Source organism: Rattus rattus, chromosome 2 (genome assembly GCF_011064425.1).
Source record: "Rattus rattus isolate New Zealand chromosome 2, Rrattus_CSIRO_v1, whole genome shotgun sequence".
NCBI classification, from domain to species: Eukaryota; Metazoa; Chordata; class Mammalia; order Rodentia; family Muridae; genus Rattus; species Rattus rattus.
The window spans coordinates 195,352,194-195,367,616 of NC_046155.1; the positions used below are offsets into that span (position 1 = coordinate 195,352,194).

General features: G+C 45.1%; 1 protein-coding gene across 1 annotated transcript in view; it reads right to left on the reverse strand.

Annotated features, from left to right (window-relative positions):
* Tiam2 (TIAM Rac1 associated GEF 2) overlaps positions 1-13,883 on the reverse strand; it is a 121,712-nt gene extending 107,829 nt beyond the window's left edge. Inside the window, exon 1 of the mRNA XM_032894768.1 lies at positions 13,081-13,883. The gene's annotated coding sequence lies outside the window, so the exon portion shown is untranslated. The remainder of the gene's footprint in view (positions 1-13,080) is intronic.
* Positions 13,884-15,423: the final 1,540 nt, after the last annotated feature.

Consider the following 15,423-nt stretch of genomic DNA (forward strand, 5'->3'; position numbering starts at 1 on the left):
TAACCATGGATGGGCGCACAGGCACACACGCACAGTAAAATAATAAAAATCAATTCTTCTTAAAAAGGACCACTTAAGATCTCTTTGAATGACATTCTCCTGAGAAGTCTACATACATCCACAGTTACTTTCCCCCAAAATAGCTCTCAAATGTACCCTTAGCACAAACACGTAAATCTACATTAAAGCTTTTTCTTTTAAAAGAATATTTCTTTATGATTGTGTGCATGTGAATAGGATGTGCATGCCATGGAACACATATGCAAGTCAGAGAACGAAGTCTATTCTCTTGTTCTGTGGGTTCCAGGGATCAACTATGGGTGGCCTTACTTCTTATACTAAGTCATCCTGAAATACTTTTCTGCTGTGCAGACAAGAACCCCACCCACACTTGAGTAGAAGTCTGTGCACCAATAGGTATATTTCCCACTGCCTCTCCTGATGCCCAAGACGTTACTAATTAAAGGAAGGAAGGAGGGACAGATGGAGGGACAGAGGCAGGGAAAAGTGTAGGGAAGAATGAAAGGAAGGAAGGAAGGAAGGAAGGAAGGAAGGAAGGAAGGAAGGAAGGAAGGAGAAAGAAAGGGCAAAAGAGAGAAAAGAAAAGCTTTTAATTTAATGAGATGAGGTCTCAACTATCTCGGGCTAGCCTTGAATTCTACAAGGATGATCTTAAACCCTGGTCCTCCTGCTTCTACCTCCCAAAGGCTGGGATTACAGGAGTGCATCTGTAATGTACCACACCCAGTGCTAAGACCAAACCCAGGCCTTTCAGCAGGCTAGGCAAGCACCTACCAACTTAGTTCCGTGTCCAGCCCTCATTTCTATTATTGTGATATTTGAGAAATATACTGGAAGACTCTATCGTTCACTAGAACTTTGCCTAAAAGCCTGAACTGTGGACTCACAAGAAGCACTCTGGAAACACCTATGGGATGGATGAAGGCAGATCCTAGCTTAGAAGATTGATTTTGACACAGACCAAAAGCAAGATTTCTCCCTACAGGCTATGTTCAAAAGACAGACTCACAGACCCTCAGGGATGAGTCTTCTCTGCATAGGCCGGATAGCGAGCGCAGAAGGGCAGGGTAAAGGAAGCCCACAGCGGAACACAAGCTAATAGAGGCAAATGCACAACAGCTGTTCAGTGCACCTGGCCGGCGCCAGCTGTTCAACACACCTGGTCAACTCCACCCACAGGAGAGAGAAAGAAAGAGCCTTAAAAAAAACCGCAGCAGCAGCAAGAGCAAACTCAACATCGAGGAGACATTCCTTGACAGACAGGGTAGCCCTGAGAGACACTATGTAACTATTGTCCCGATGACTTTGAAAAGATATTTCCTTATCACGCTTCAGCTATGTGTTTTGTGCAAAAGGAAGAGAATAAGTAAATCAGTTGCAACAACCTCTGCCCCACAACTCCTTCACAAAGGCAATTTTTACGATATTCGAGGGTTTTTTTAAAACTATTTTGGTAGTAAAGAGACTGAAACCAAAATAATAAAACAATTTTAAAAAAGGTCCTGTAAACGTAAATATATATATATATGTATATACATATATATATACATATTAGAAGACTAGTACTTGAAAATAGCAAAAATATATATTAGATTAAATCACAATAGTGCGCATGGAGGTGTAAGCTGCGATAATACTCATTAGGTACTGATATACAGTGAGACCTACAGTTCATAGGAACATAATGTAGGCGAAGGCTCTGTGAAATACAAAGACCATTAAAACAGTTTATATAACAAAGGTTTGATGCCACACATAAAGGTTCACGTAATAATCTTTATCTATTAGATAACAATAATATTCTGATTTTTAAAATTAGCCACAACCCCATGATGTTCAAAAGAAATCCTTCTATTTCATATTGTTCCCGATCATAGGAATCTATCAGGTAGTGTTTGAAGCTAAAACCCAAACAAGAAGAGAAGGGGCTCTCTGGCTTCCAAATGATGATCAATTACCATATTAAAAATGTCAACAAGGCAGGAGCATGGCAGCATCCAGGTAGGCATGGTGCAGGGGGAGCTGAGAGTTCTATACCTTCATCTGAAGGCTGCTAGTGGAAGACTGACTTCCAGGCCGCTAGGATGAGGGTCTTAAGCCCACACCTACAATGACACACCTACTCTAACAAGGCCACACCTAATAGTGCCACTCCCTGGGCCAAGCATATACAAACCATCACACATGGGAAAATTTAAGATTGACCTAACCGTCATTTGCCTTCAGAATGAGGTACACTGATGGCTAAAATCTCTACTCTCAATGGAGTGCTCAACTTAGAACAGGAGACAAAACAAAGAAACAAAACAAAACTTGGACCATTGCATCTTGGGGCTGAGGTGGGCCCAGATGGAGAGGAGGAAGAAGCCAGCGGGTAGGCAGATGGGGCTGAGTTATTAGCTATAAGGAGGGCTGGAATTGAACGGTGGAGTGAGCAGAGCTAGGGTCGGGGCCACTGAGCAAAGGCAGATTTCTGGCTGAGTGAGACAGTAAAACCCAAGGTCTCCCACAAAGAGACATCAACAGGCTCCATAGCTCCAAAGAGATTAGGGGCTGAACTCGGCTCCCCACAGTCGGTGGTGAATCCCTCAGCCAGATAAGATAGAAGGTCACCATCACCAGCTACCATGAAGTCTGCTGATATCCCTCTATTTGGATCAGGTCCCAGCCACTCAGAAGACAAGGATCAGAATTTGGCCTGGTTTGTGTCAGAGAACCTGAGTGAAGACTTACTTGCATCTGGTGTGGCATGTAAGACATTGGGGGAAGGGACTTACCCCTTCTGGTTTTCATGTTCCCCATTTGCAAATTGCAAATAAAACTATCTATCTGTCACAGATGGAGAGTCATGTATAGAAATGTATGTGAAAATACCTAAAATATATGACTACCATCAGCTGTAAGCTACTAATTTTGTGTAGTGTGATATCAAATCTTTTGTCATCTGTCATTTCAGATCTGTTGTTGATTATGAGCCATTAATCCTTATCTATGTTTACATGCAAATTTATAATTTTCTAAATTGTACTATTAGTATGTCTGATTTTTGTCAGACACCCCAAAAAAATCACAACATATAAAACATAATTTACAATGGGTATCAAATGCCCAAGAAAACAATTCCCCAAGCCATGCACTTGAATAATTAGATCCTTGTGATTGAAAAAAATGATCAAATAATCCAGTAACATACTGAGCAACTATCAATGCCTTAAATTAATGTCTTCTGGAGGCTATAGCCCCAAAGGACACACTCCTTAGAGACATAAGTATCAGAAAGGTCAGAGACATCATTCAACATCAGATAACATACCAGTTCCCCACAAGTCAGTATCTAGTCCAGTGTGCTCCCAGGGAGAGGCTAAGGAAACCAGTCTTAATATTTTACTTTCTACATGTGACTACAAGGCCACAGGAAAGGGGCACATGTGTTTAAAATAACACCATTTAGCTCTGTAAAGGACCCAGATTTAAACTCTGTCAAAGTGACCCAGTCCGCAGTTTGTCAATGAACCGCAGTTGGAATGCAGGAACTGAATACCAGGACTTGAGGGAATGCATTTCCAATTCTAAAGCTACTGAACTCATTCGGGCAAAGAGGCAGGCAAAAGAACATCCGGTCTCTGCGGGGGATTTGTAGTCTTTACAAACAGAGTGGGCAAGAAGCAAGCTGCTGTTCAAGGCCCTAAGCTAAGGACCACTGTTGTTAAGTCCCACAGGTTTTCTTTCAATGCAGTGGGCCCATTAACAGATGAAAGAAATCAGGCACCAAATGCCCCAGGAGCCTGAGCTCAGTGGACAAGCATGGCTGACATTCAACAGGGAGAAAGTCATAAATTCCACAGGGACAATGGCCCCATTCTGGGGCCCAGTTCACCACCTTAGTTAAGCTCATTTCTCATGTGAGGGGTCATCTCAGAACTCACACCTGCTCTATATGGAACCCTAACACCTGCAAGCATTGCACACAGCTCTGCTGTTCAAACTAGGGGCTCAGCCCATTCGTGGGTCATCAAGACCCCATCATGAGTCAACCCCCACAAAGAATAGAGAGGAAATACGATTAGAAGAACAAACATGACAGAGCGTGTCCCTTAAAGGTAAAGTCCTGTAAAGGGAAAACTGCTGCTTGTGTGTGTGTGTGTGTGTGGGGGGGGGGGGTTGTTTGTATACTGGGTTGTGACATATAGGTGTGTCTTTTTGACTTGGTGGTCCTGAAACCCATTTTTAAAACTACGTCATTAAACTCAAATAGTACTTTCATCAGAATGATACATATATTTGTTATAATGAAGTATCTGAAGAATTATCAAAAACAAAGAGGATAAATTACTCTATCCATGGTTTCTGAGGGTCTATGTCACGTGGCTCTGTGTTTCTGGGTCTGTAGCAATGGAGTTCACCCTGGTAGGAGCTGGTGGTAGGGGCTCTTCCATTGTATGGTGGCCAGGAAAGAGCACTTGGAGGAAGGGGCTGTGGGAAGACATCAGCCCCACAAGAATGCACCTTAAGGGACTCAACAGAGAGAGAGAGAGAATCCTAAAATCACCCAGTGATCTATTCTAACAAGCCCAGCATCCCCGTGATCTGTCCCTAAACTCCTAGGTATTCCTTAATCAAGTTGACAGTCGAGACTAACTGTCCTGTGCTCCTACTAAGAAGACTTACGATCAACCAGAGTAAGCACTCTCCAAAAACTCAGGAAATCACGATTCAAGACAAACACCCGGGCTACGACTCAGAGCCAGACAAGAAAGGGACCATCCATCATTGAGAGCTCTACACGTTAAGCTTGTAGCTCTCATTTCCTTTGTATTTTAACTTCCGAGAAACTCAGAGGATGCACAGGATTCTGTCAGCTAAGGAAAGGGAAGAAAGGACTATAGGGAACTGGAAAATAGCAAGTCCAAACACTCAGGAGTCCTATGTATCCTGGGTCCGTATGCAACTGAAGCAGCAACTGAACAAAAAGGAGAAGGACCCCAGCTTGCTCAGGATGAAGTGGAAAAGGGACAGCAGTGCCCAAGTGTCCATGACACAGTCAAGAAGGAGAAGGCAATAAATGACAAAGGACAAAGCAAAGAGGAAGAGGCAGCTGGGGGGGCCCGAGTGGTCAAGTGCCTACCACCCCAGCCCCAGCCCAGATATATGTGAAGTGACCCATTCAGAGTCACGTAGGGTCCCCCCTACTGGGTGGCATTTATAGGAAAAGACATGTTCTTGTTCTTGACAGAAACTTGGGGAACTGGAAAGAAATAAATTGCTCCACTCAGCAAGTCGGTAGGAACGGTTGGGAGACCGCCCAGCACTCCGGTGAAGTGCTTCAAGGAAAGCCAACGCTCTGCAATGGGATCCCCTCTTCCCGGAGACTGTCAGCCTGTGTGGGATGTGAGGTGGGTCACAAACATGCACCACAAGAAGCAGCACTGGAGATGCAGATCTCACGACCCCGACAGCACAGAGACCACATCCCACAAACATTGCTGGTATGTTTGTGAGATGCCAAGAACTCGAGTGGCTGGCTACAGGCGAACCAGCACAGGAACGGAAAAACATCTCAGGGGTTCGATGACAAACCTCCTTGGAAGCAGAATTATAGAATCCATATAGTTTAGGATGAAATGGCCCGATAGTGAGAAAGAAAATATCTTCCATTAAGAATTCTCAAAAATGTGTTCCATTCGTTTTTTCAGCCAGGCCCTTGAAAGTGTCATTTGTTGTTGTTGTTGCTGCTGCTGTTGTTGTTGTTGATGCTGTTGTTGATGATGCTGTTGTTGTTGCTGCTGCTGCTGCTATTGCTGGCAGTGGTGTGTGAATGTGTGTATGTATATGTTTCTTTTCGTCTGTAGGGAAGCACACTTGTCTGTGTGGGTGAGCATGCATGTGTTTTATGTGTGTGCAAAAGCCAGAGGACCTCAGCTGCTGTACCTCAGACAGCATTTGTCTTCTTTTCATTGAGACAGAGTCTCTCTTTCATTGGCCTGGATCTAGCTGAGTAAGGCCAGGCTGATTAGTCAAGAAGTCCCCGGGATCCAGTTATCTCGCCTCTCCAGCGCTGAGATTACCCACACATACCGCACTATACTGCTTTTGCTATTGGTGGTTGGGCTTTTGAACATGGGTTCTTGGGATTACACACAGGTCCTGCTGCTTGGAAGGCAAGTTCTCGACTCCCAGTCCCTCCACCTTAGTGTTTGCTTGTTTGTTTTCTGATACGTTAAAGTTCTATCCCATTTTACCTTCTCCTAGGTCTCCCCTTCAGTAGCATCCAAATTTCCCCCTTCATTCCAGACTGCCAAGACCTTGTGCCGTCCAGGGGTGAGCACCACAACCAGATATTCTAAATAATGGCCCTCCTCTGTAACTTACGAGCTCCAGAGTCAAAGCTACCGGAGCGACTTCTAAATAACCTCTCCTTATTAACTACGCTTGAGCCATCCCACAAAAGCAAGCCTGGGTTTCTGTAAGCGGTGCCCAAGCTTCACGCCACAACACAGGCAGCCTGGGGTCCCAGGATACAGAGCTGCAATGGTTGGCTTCTTTGTCTTGGACTGGGGAGAGCCACGAATGAGACCCATGCCTCAGGAAATTGGAAGCAGACAGAGCCTCAATCACATTTTACAACCAAAATATGCTACAGTGATCCTATCAAGTTATTCTTGGCAAGTAAAAAAACTTTCTTCATTACACACTGTTCCATTTAAACTTGAAAAGTGAACGGACATAAACCACACATTTCCCTCCCCAGCGTCCACTTCATGTAAATAGGTGTGTCCTCCTCCCTCAGGAATGTGTGACTATTCTAGCTTGGCTGGCAATGTGGCCCTCCATCAGGGTTCACTTTTACTATGTTCCCAAGCAAAGGCAGGCAGATATGCTGAGCTGAGGAGTGGGCAGACACTGGACACAGTGAGAGAAGAACCCACAGGACTCTCCATGGAGAGGAGTGCACAGTGAGAGACGCTACGGCAACTCTTAAGAGTCTCAGCCTAAGTCACTGAGGGAAACAGCCAGGCAGAACAGAACAGGCTAGGAGAAGATGGTGGTTTTGGTCTCACAAATCCACAAAGGGCTAAGTGTGGTGTTACACATCTGTAATCAGCTCGTGAGGCTGAGGCAGGAGAATCAAGAGCTAGAGGTCAGCCCCGCAACACACAGTGAGACACGATCTAGAATTTAAAATCCCCTCAAGGCCAGTAGATTGAAGTCTAAGCCAGCTTGTGTCAGGCACATCTATCTGGAAGGAGATGAAACTGTGAAGACACAGGGTCTTAGTGGGAAGCAGGCGTCCTAAATGGAGTACTGAGACCCTGAGCTCTTCCTCTTCCTTCTTCCCTGTTGCCACAGAGCAGGCTCTCTGTCAGGATGTACTCACTGCCCCATTGCAGGCCCCAAAACAACAGCCAAACAAACTGAAGCTGTGTTAAGTCATAAACCACAAATCCCTGTCCTCCTTGACAGCCATCTTCTCAGGATCTTGTCACAGCAGAAGGAAGCTAACACGAAAGATTGGGGATTCAATGCTAGACATGCCAGGTGTGAGTGTGTCCTCACAGTGTTGAGTGGGGTAACTGGACACTTGAGTCTGCAGTCAAGCAAGGCATGCTAGATGCATTGGCATGCCACTCCTCCCTCTGAAGGAGGCATTTAAGTGCAGGCTGCATGAGCTCGGTCTATGCATGCAAAGGGAAGCCAAGGGACTCCAACACCAAGGGGTCAGAGAAACAGGGAGGGGCCCAGACATGTAATAGAGCAGTAAGCTGAGTTGGGAAGAAATGAAGTGTTCTGTGACCTGAAAGAGAGAGGATTCCAATGGCAGGGGTGGAGAGAGCTGCAAGCGGAGAGGAGACAGAAGAGGACATATGTCGGATGTTACATGTCTGGATGCTTGAAACTCACTCATCTGCATGGTAACTAAAGGAATTAGAAACTTCAGTTGATCAGTGGTTAAAGCACTTGCCACACTAGCATGAGGGCCAGAGTTCAGCTGTCACATGGTAGCCTGCCTGTAATTCCAGGATCCCTAGAGCAGGAGGTGAGAAAGACAAGGCACATCGGTGAACTCTGGGTTTGATTGAGAGACCTTGCCTGGGAGACCAAGACGAAAAAGTGACTGATGATAACTCCTGATATCAATTTCAGGCTTCAACATGCACACATGCATATACACGCATGCACATCGCTATGCAGGGATACCCACACACATACAAAACATGTATGCACACACACTCAAAATGGGAAAAAATTGGAATTAAACCAATAACTAAATCAGAACTGGATCATGCTATTTTTTAAAAAATGTATTTAGGGACTAAGACAGGGATTAGGAATAAAATTGGAATTATATATAAAACCATCAAGCACTCCTGTTTCAAGGACAAAGGAAGGAACATTGGGTTTCACACACTTGGCAAGGTAAAGGCTTTTTGTGAACTGGACCAGAGCCAGAGGAAGGTGGAGAAAGTCCAACTGTAATTAAGTTTGAGAATGAGGTCCGTGAAGAACAGAGGCACTCTAGCAACCATCACAGCCTCAGAGCAGAGGCTCAGCATCTGAGCAGTTGGGATTAAAAGGAGGAAGGGTCAAGAGCACCCCGGTGAAGGCCAATGTTCATGAAGCTCCACATACTCTCCTACCTAGGACTGCTTTGTTCCGCCTGCCTGTGTGGGCTCCCTGTTCACTCATCTGTCAGGTACCTTTCCACCTGCTGACGGTGGCCCCAGAGAGCTGGGGGTCAGTGTGTCCTCACTCCAGGAGAGTGCGTCCCACCATTTTGCCTCTTACGGACTTGAGCATTGAGCTTACCAGCCTGCTTCCTCCCTTCCTGCTTCATCCTGGAAACCCTACTCCAATGTGAGTATAAGCTAGGGACATGTGTCATGCCTAGCACGCAAGCTAGATGAGAACTGTTCCCTGGGACTGACCTTAAAGATACCCAGGATTTCTCAGCCTTCACTGAAACCCTGAGAACTCCATGCATCAACTCCCTTGGATGTCATCTCTAGCAAGAGCCACACCCCTTTGCTGGAGTCTAAGTGATAACCCTGTCCGCCACTTCTTAGGTGTTTTAGTTACAGTTGTACTGCTGGGAACAGACACCATGACTAAGGCAAATCTTACAGGGATAACATTTAATTGGGGCTGACTTACAGGTTGAGAGGTTCGGTCCATTATCATCAAGGTGGGAAAATGGCAGCATCCAGGCAGGCATGGTACAGGCAGGGATTGAGAGTTCTATATCTCATCTGAAGGCTGCTACTGAAAGACCCACTTCTAGGCAGCCAGGACAAACATATTAAAGCCCATGCCCACAGTGACACACCTACTTTAACAAGGCCACACCTCCTAATAGTGCCAATCCCTGGACCAAGCATGTACAACCATCACAATAGGTAAACTTTGTCTCCAAGTGCCTTGCGAGACTGCAGGCCATCGCTGTGTTTGTTGGTCCTTCCCAAAATGCATCTGGCAGGACAAGAACTAACCATAACCTAAACAGAGTCTATCAGAATGAGACCTCAGAGCATGGGTAGAAATCAGTTGTGTGGCTACAAACTAAGGACACCAAGAGTTAGTGGCCTCCACCAGATGCTAAAATGATCAAGGAAGGTTTCTTCCCAGCATCTCAGGAGGAGTGTGGCCCTGTTGTACAATGATTTCACACTTCTAGTCTCCAGAGTTTATAAGTGGTCAAGAGGCCTGAGCCTTAAATTCACCCTGGAGAAACCCAAGTAATATCCTAATGTTGGCTCACAAGGCAGGAGACTCCTCCAATTCTGTCCCCTCCAAATTTCACTTGCCAATATCCGGTATTGCGGGAAGTGAGACCTAGAAATTACATCATTCAGGCCTGAGCCGTTCTCCCTGGATTGTCCAAATTCTCGAAGATATGAGCGTTTTCTTACTACAGCAAAAGTACATCTGTTCCTGGGAGAAAAACTCGCTGCAGAGTTTTAATTGCCTACTGCCTGTCTCTTTGTGCTGTGCTCTTAGATTTCTCGGACTTAAAAACGGTGAGCAAAACCAAATCTGTGTTCTTTACAGATCAAGGGGGAAAGAATACAACAATGCAAAGGAAGAAAAGGCCCGCCTCTTAATTAAAGACTAAGAGGGAACCGAATGGTGCAAGAATGCCAATCACAAGGGCTTTATCAAGTAGGCTGGGCTAAGTCCAGTGGGCCAGAAGTTCTCTGTAGCAACAGTACAAAGATGGGGGCCGTGGTCTGAGTGGAGCTTTAAACTGTGTTAAACGATAACAAGGTGAAAATCCTTCCTCTACAGAGATGTTTAAATCTGTCTGAGCTGATCAGATTTGTGAAGAGCTGAAAAGAGAAGACGATGGAGCAGGAGGAGGAGGGTAGGAAAGACAGATGTGGATGCATGTGCACATGTGAAATACATACATGTACAGACACATGTATACACAGGCCTTTATTAACTTACTAACAGTATACAAGTACAGATATACCAAAGTATTCCTGATTTTTAAATAGTGCGAGAATAGAATTAACAGGATATCTGGACACCCATCCCAGCTTGGCTACAGGATACCCTAACTCCTTCCATATCTCTGGGCAAATAACTATCTCTGTCATTTTGAATAAACCACTTCAGTGCTGTGAATTTTCAGTGTTCCAATTCATAAAACTAAGATCCGTTTTCAGCTCTGTTTCCACAGACATGGACTAAAGAAATAGGGAAGCCAGGCTCTAGTCAACACCTTTAATCCTGGCACCCATAAGACAGAGGCAGAGCTTGGGGCCAGCCTGGTCTACATAAAAAGTTCTAGAATGGCCAGGGCTACATAGAGAGACCCTGTCTCAAAAAACTAAACAGCAAGATCCAGAAAAAGAAAGGGAGGGGGAGGCTGAGAGGAATAACGTAAAACAGATTTGGGGACACAGTTGAATCTCCCCAACAATTGTTAGCTTGTTTTAAGAAAGGTTGAGAAGCTAGGGGGTGTGTGTGTGTGTGTGTGTGTGTGTGTGTGTGTGTACAGTACAGCACTTGCCTGCTATGCAAAAGACCCTGGATTTGTAGTTCTAACCACAGAACTACAAAAAAAATTTTAAATTATACCAAGACAGAATTATCAGGGACCCATAGCTCTCACTAAGCAAGACTGAGTAATAAAAAGTGATTTACCACCACTGCTATTAAAATTCAATTAATAGCTCCATGTATTTTATATCCTCACTACTTTTTTGTTCACTAGCAATGCTTTCTTTCAATCCTTTCTATCCAGAACACTTACTTTTCTCACAAAGACATCACATGCTTGGCCTGTATCTAAGATACTCTTAACTTCAACAGAGAAAAATGCTAATTCTTTGAAAGTAAAATATGTCCAAAATGTCTCAGTTATAAATGTCTGTGACCAGGAAATCATTTTCTAAGACATCTAGAAATTGGGGCACAAGATCATACTAAATCCAGTTCTTATCACCATGTAAGCGACTTTTACAGAGCAGAGCAAACCTGGAGGTCTTCCCAGATCTGGGAAAGTGCCTGGGTTACGTAGGGAATGAAATCCGGGGTTCGTTCATTCATTCCATACTTACGTCTCAAAGGACCTGTGGAGACCGCGTACTAACTGCATAGTAAGTGGGGCTCTAGTCAGTGAAACTCGGTCCTTCAAGTGAGTGGAGTGGGGTCACACTGGAAGGACAATCTCTCCCCAAGGACCCTTGACTATTCCCCCTAAGCAGGATCTAAGAAGGCTTCACAACCAGTACCGATGGTTTTATCTGAACGTATTCGTAACACCATCTAAGCTGGTGCTGTGGACCTGAGTCATTGAGCTCTGCATCAGCCTGTGAGTCCATAAAAACCAAAGCCAGTGCCAAGTGTCCAACTCAGCAGAGAAACGGGAAAGCACCCCCACTCTGAACTGTCCCCGCTCTGTCCGAGCACTATTTCTGAAATTAAAAGGAATCAACAATGGGACCCGTTATTCTGTGGGTAGGCATGACCTGAACTTCATTTCACCCCGATGTCTCCACCCTTCCGAAGACATTTCTATAAAGGACAGGACGGACTGAGGGTACCCACCACGCCCATGGGGAGACAGTCTTCTACAGCTAAAAATGAACTTCAATTGCACGACCCCAGTCGCCATAGCATCTTTACAGTGAAAGGAAGCAGATCGTCGGAATCCCTAGCCCTGACTTAAGGCCACAGTAAAAGGCTAAAACACACCAGGAAACACTCCAGCAGCCATGCAGACGAACCCTTACTCTCCAAATAGACTATAAATACACTTCCAAGTTATGACTTCAAAAGACCTTCCTATTTTCGCTCTCTCCACCCACCAATTTTCTGAGAATTACATGCTGGGCCAAATGAATGGCCGACCAAGCAAGAGGAACCCAAGCTAGGGTTTCTCTCTCCGGCTGTCAGCACACGCCCTCCACTGGGACAGCGTGTGCTTGGAGTTCAAGCTCTAAAGAAAGTCACCACCCAGTTCCCTCGCTCTGCTTAAACTGAGGGCCTCCCATCCAGACCACAACGATTCTGCCCCCCACCGCCCCGATCCCCAAAAGCTCAAGACAAGCCTAAGGACAAATAATGCTGAACCCTGAACAGCAAATTAGAAGACCGTAAATAAAGCATTACTCGGCTAAAAGCAGCATTTGCTATAACCGGGAAGCAACACAAATACAATCTCAGTCACATTTCAACTTCCCATTCCACCCTGAAAGAAATTGACCGGAAAGATAAGCAACAGTCACTCCCATTTTAACACGATCAGACTGAGACACGGCAATATCTTCAGGCATCTTGTAGGGGGAAAACAGTCTATACAAATCAGCCTGGAGAGTTTCCAATTCACAAAATATCCTAAGGCAATTGTAATACATCACCCAGAGGCATCTGAAATCACGTATGCACTAAACTTTGAAATAATCCATCCGGTTCAGTAACTCGTGCTGAGGATAAACTGACAGGAGACAAAGCCCTAAGGACATGTTACCAAGAAAAGATTTAGGAAAAACGTATCTCCCAGATAAGTGAAGTCTCAACTCATAAGGATAGACAAGCATTTTTACAACACCTTACCTTGGTCAGAAAGGTGGCTGTGGCCAGTTGTTCTCTGGAGCCTACGGTTAACAAAGTTCCACCCAGCTAGAAGCTACGCTCTGCCTTCCTTCTGCCCTGCTGAGCCAGGAAACGGTGTCTAACACTTCGACTGCTCAGCCGTTGAGAGCTAAAAACGGATCCTGTGCAATGCTGGATATATTTGTCTGCTCGTTACACACCCTCATCATGTTCAATTTTTTCCATTGATGGAACGCTATGAGGCAGACTTAACCAGAAAGCGGTTTTTCCGTGGGCTGCCTGGAGTGATTACCCGGGACAGCCTGCCACCATGCATGCCTCAGAGACACCAGGCTGCCCATGACTAGGCTCTTGTTGGGCCAGCAATCTACCATGACCACCGAAGTTCCACAGGAGTCTGGCTCTGAGGGCTACAGAATAAAGCCCTACTCACCAGGGCTGCTCTGGTCGCCTTTATAAAGCCCTGGAGCACGGGGAGTACACACCTACTATCCTTGTGTTTGGGGAAGCAGTCAAAACCACAGATGGAATGCTATGGTCAGAAAAGCTGCCTTCAGAGCGGCCCCTGGAAACAAGGCTGTGATTTGCAGAATATCGGATATACCCTCACTCAGTGTTCCTTTTGGAATCGGGCTTTTTTCCCCTTAAGTTAGCGCAGCAGCAGAGTCTTACACTCCAAGTCCTGGGAGACTAAATGTGGAGGCATTTTATCGAGAGTGTGTGCTACATTACTGTAAATTAAGGTCATACAATGGAGGCGGAGTATTTGGAAGTCTCACTGCAACCATTGATGAAAGATGTTAAAAAAAATATACGAGATTTTTTTAGGTCTTTTTTAGATTTATTTATTTTATATATGTGAGTACACTGTAGCTGTCTTCAGACACACCAGAAGAGAGCATCGGATCCCATTACAAATGGTTGTGAGTCACCATGTGGTTGCTGGGAATTGAACTCAGGGCCTCTGGAAGAGCAGTCAGTGCTCTTAACCCCTGAGCCATCCCTCCAGCCCCCAGGTCATTTTTATACTAGATTTTTTAGTGTGATGAATAGAATAGAATTGCATTTCTATTGTAGTGCTTACATTTCTGGGGTTATATTTCACAGAAGAGACAAAAGTCCTACACTTTCAGATGTACATATTATAAGTATATAGGCACATAATCCACCCTGAACAGGAGGCAAGAGCTTGGTATGGTAACGTTCTTATTTTAAAAATGTAACAAGGGCCCTTAAAATGGCTCCGTGAATTAAAGTACTTTCTGGTGCAAACATTGTGAACCCTAGAACCCGCATAAAATGGCCAGATACAATGGGGTACATCTGTAATCCTGGTACTTCTACATTGAGACAAGAGGAACTCTCCAGAAAGCTCTCGGGCCAGCTAGACTGCAGTACCCAGCATGTACCTCAGCAAGGTAGAAGTACGAACTGACACCACCCATGTCTGTCCCCGACCACACATGTGCCGTGGCATATGTGCACGTACAAATAATTTTTAAAAAGTGAACGGAGCTAAATATGCAATTGGTGAGTTATTAAGGACCAGGCTTATACTACCATCAGATAAACTTTTAATTCCCTACTTGGGTTTTAAGACATATCTTATTGACATGTATACAATCACACACCAAACCACATCTAGAACAATACTGTGCACACCTGAGATGCTTCCTAACCTCAACGGGAAAAGAAATGCAGAAAGCCATCAACATCATGCTTCTAGAGCAAATAGAGCTGCCACAAAAATGTTTTTAAATTAACACAGAGCTTTTAATACTGATGGAGTGGGTCTACAAGTCACTCACCTCAGCCCCACCCAGTACAGATTTACACACAGATGTCTTCGCCTAACATGGTGACCCACGCCTGTGTGTGCCCAGAACCTGGAAGGCTGAGGCAAAAGAATGTTACCAGGAGTTGGAAGGGTAGCCTGGGCTACACGGTGTGCTTCTGTCTCAAAGAGAAGTAATAGACAGCCAAGGTAAAGATGAAGGGACACGGTGACAGAGCTGGGCAACACGAGGCGTCCCAGCAGACACACACCCAAGGAACCATAGCCTCCGGCTGAGTAAGAAGGTTGCCATGGAAGCCAAGTCACAGAACACAAAACTTGGGAATTCCCCAAATATGTATTTTTGAAAGGCCCTAGGTAAATACCAAAGGACTAAGGATACTGCCAACTCACTGACCGCCGATTCCCTTAAACCAGCAGCATCTCTGCTGTTGATTTAAAAAAAAAGAGAGAGCAGGTCTAGGGATGACTCAGTGGACAAAGGGTGCACAGCAGGACCTGCGTTCCACCTCTGGTTCCCACATAAAAGCTGTGACCGGGCATGCCTG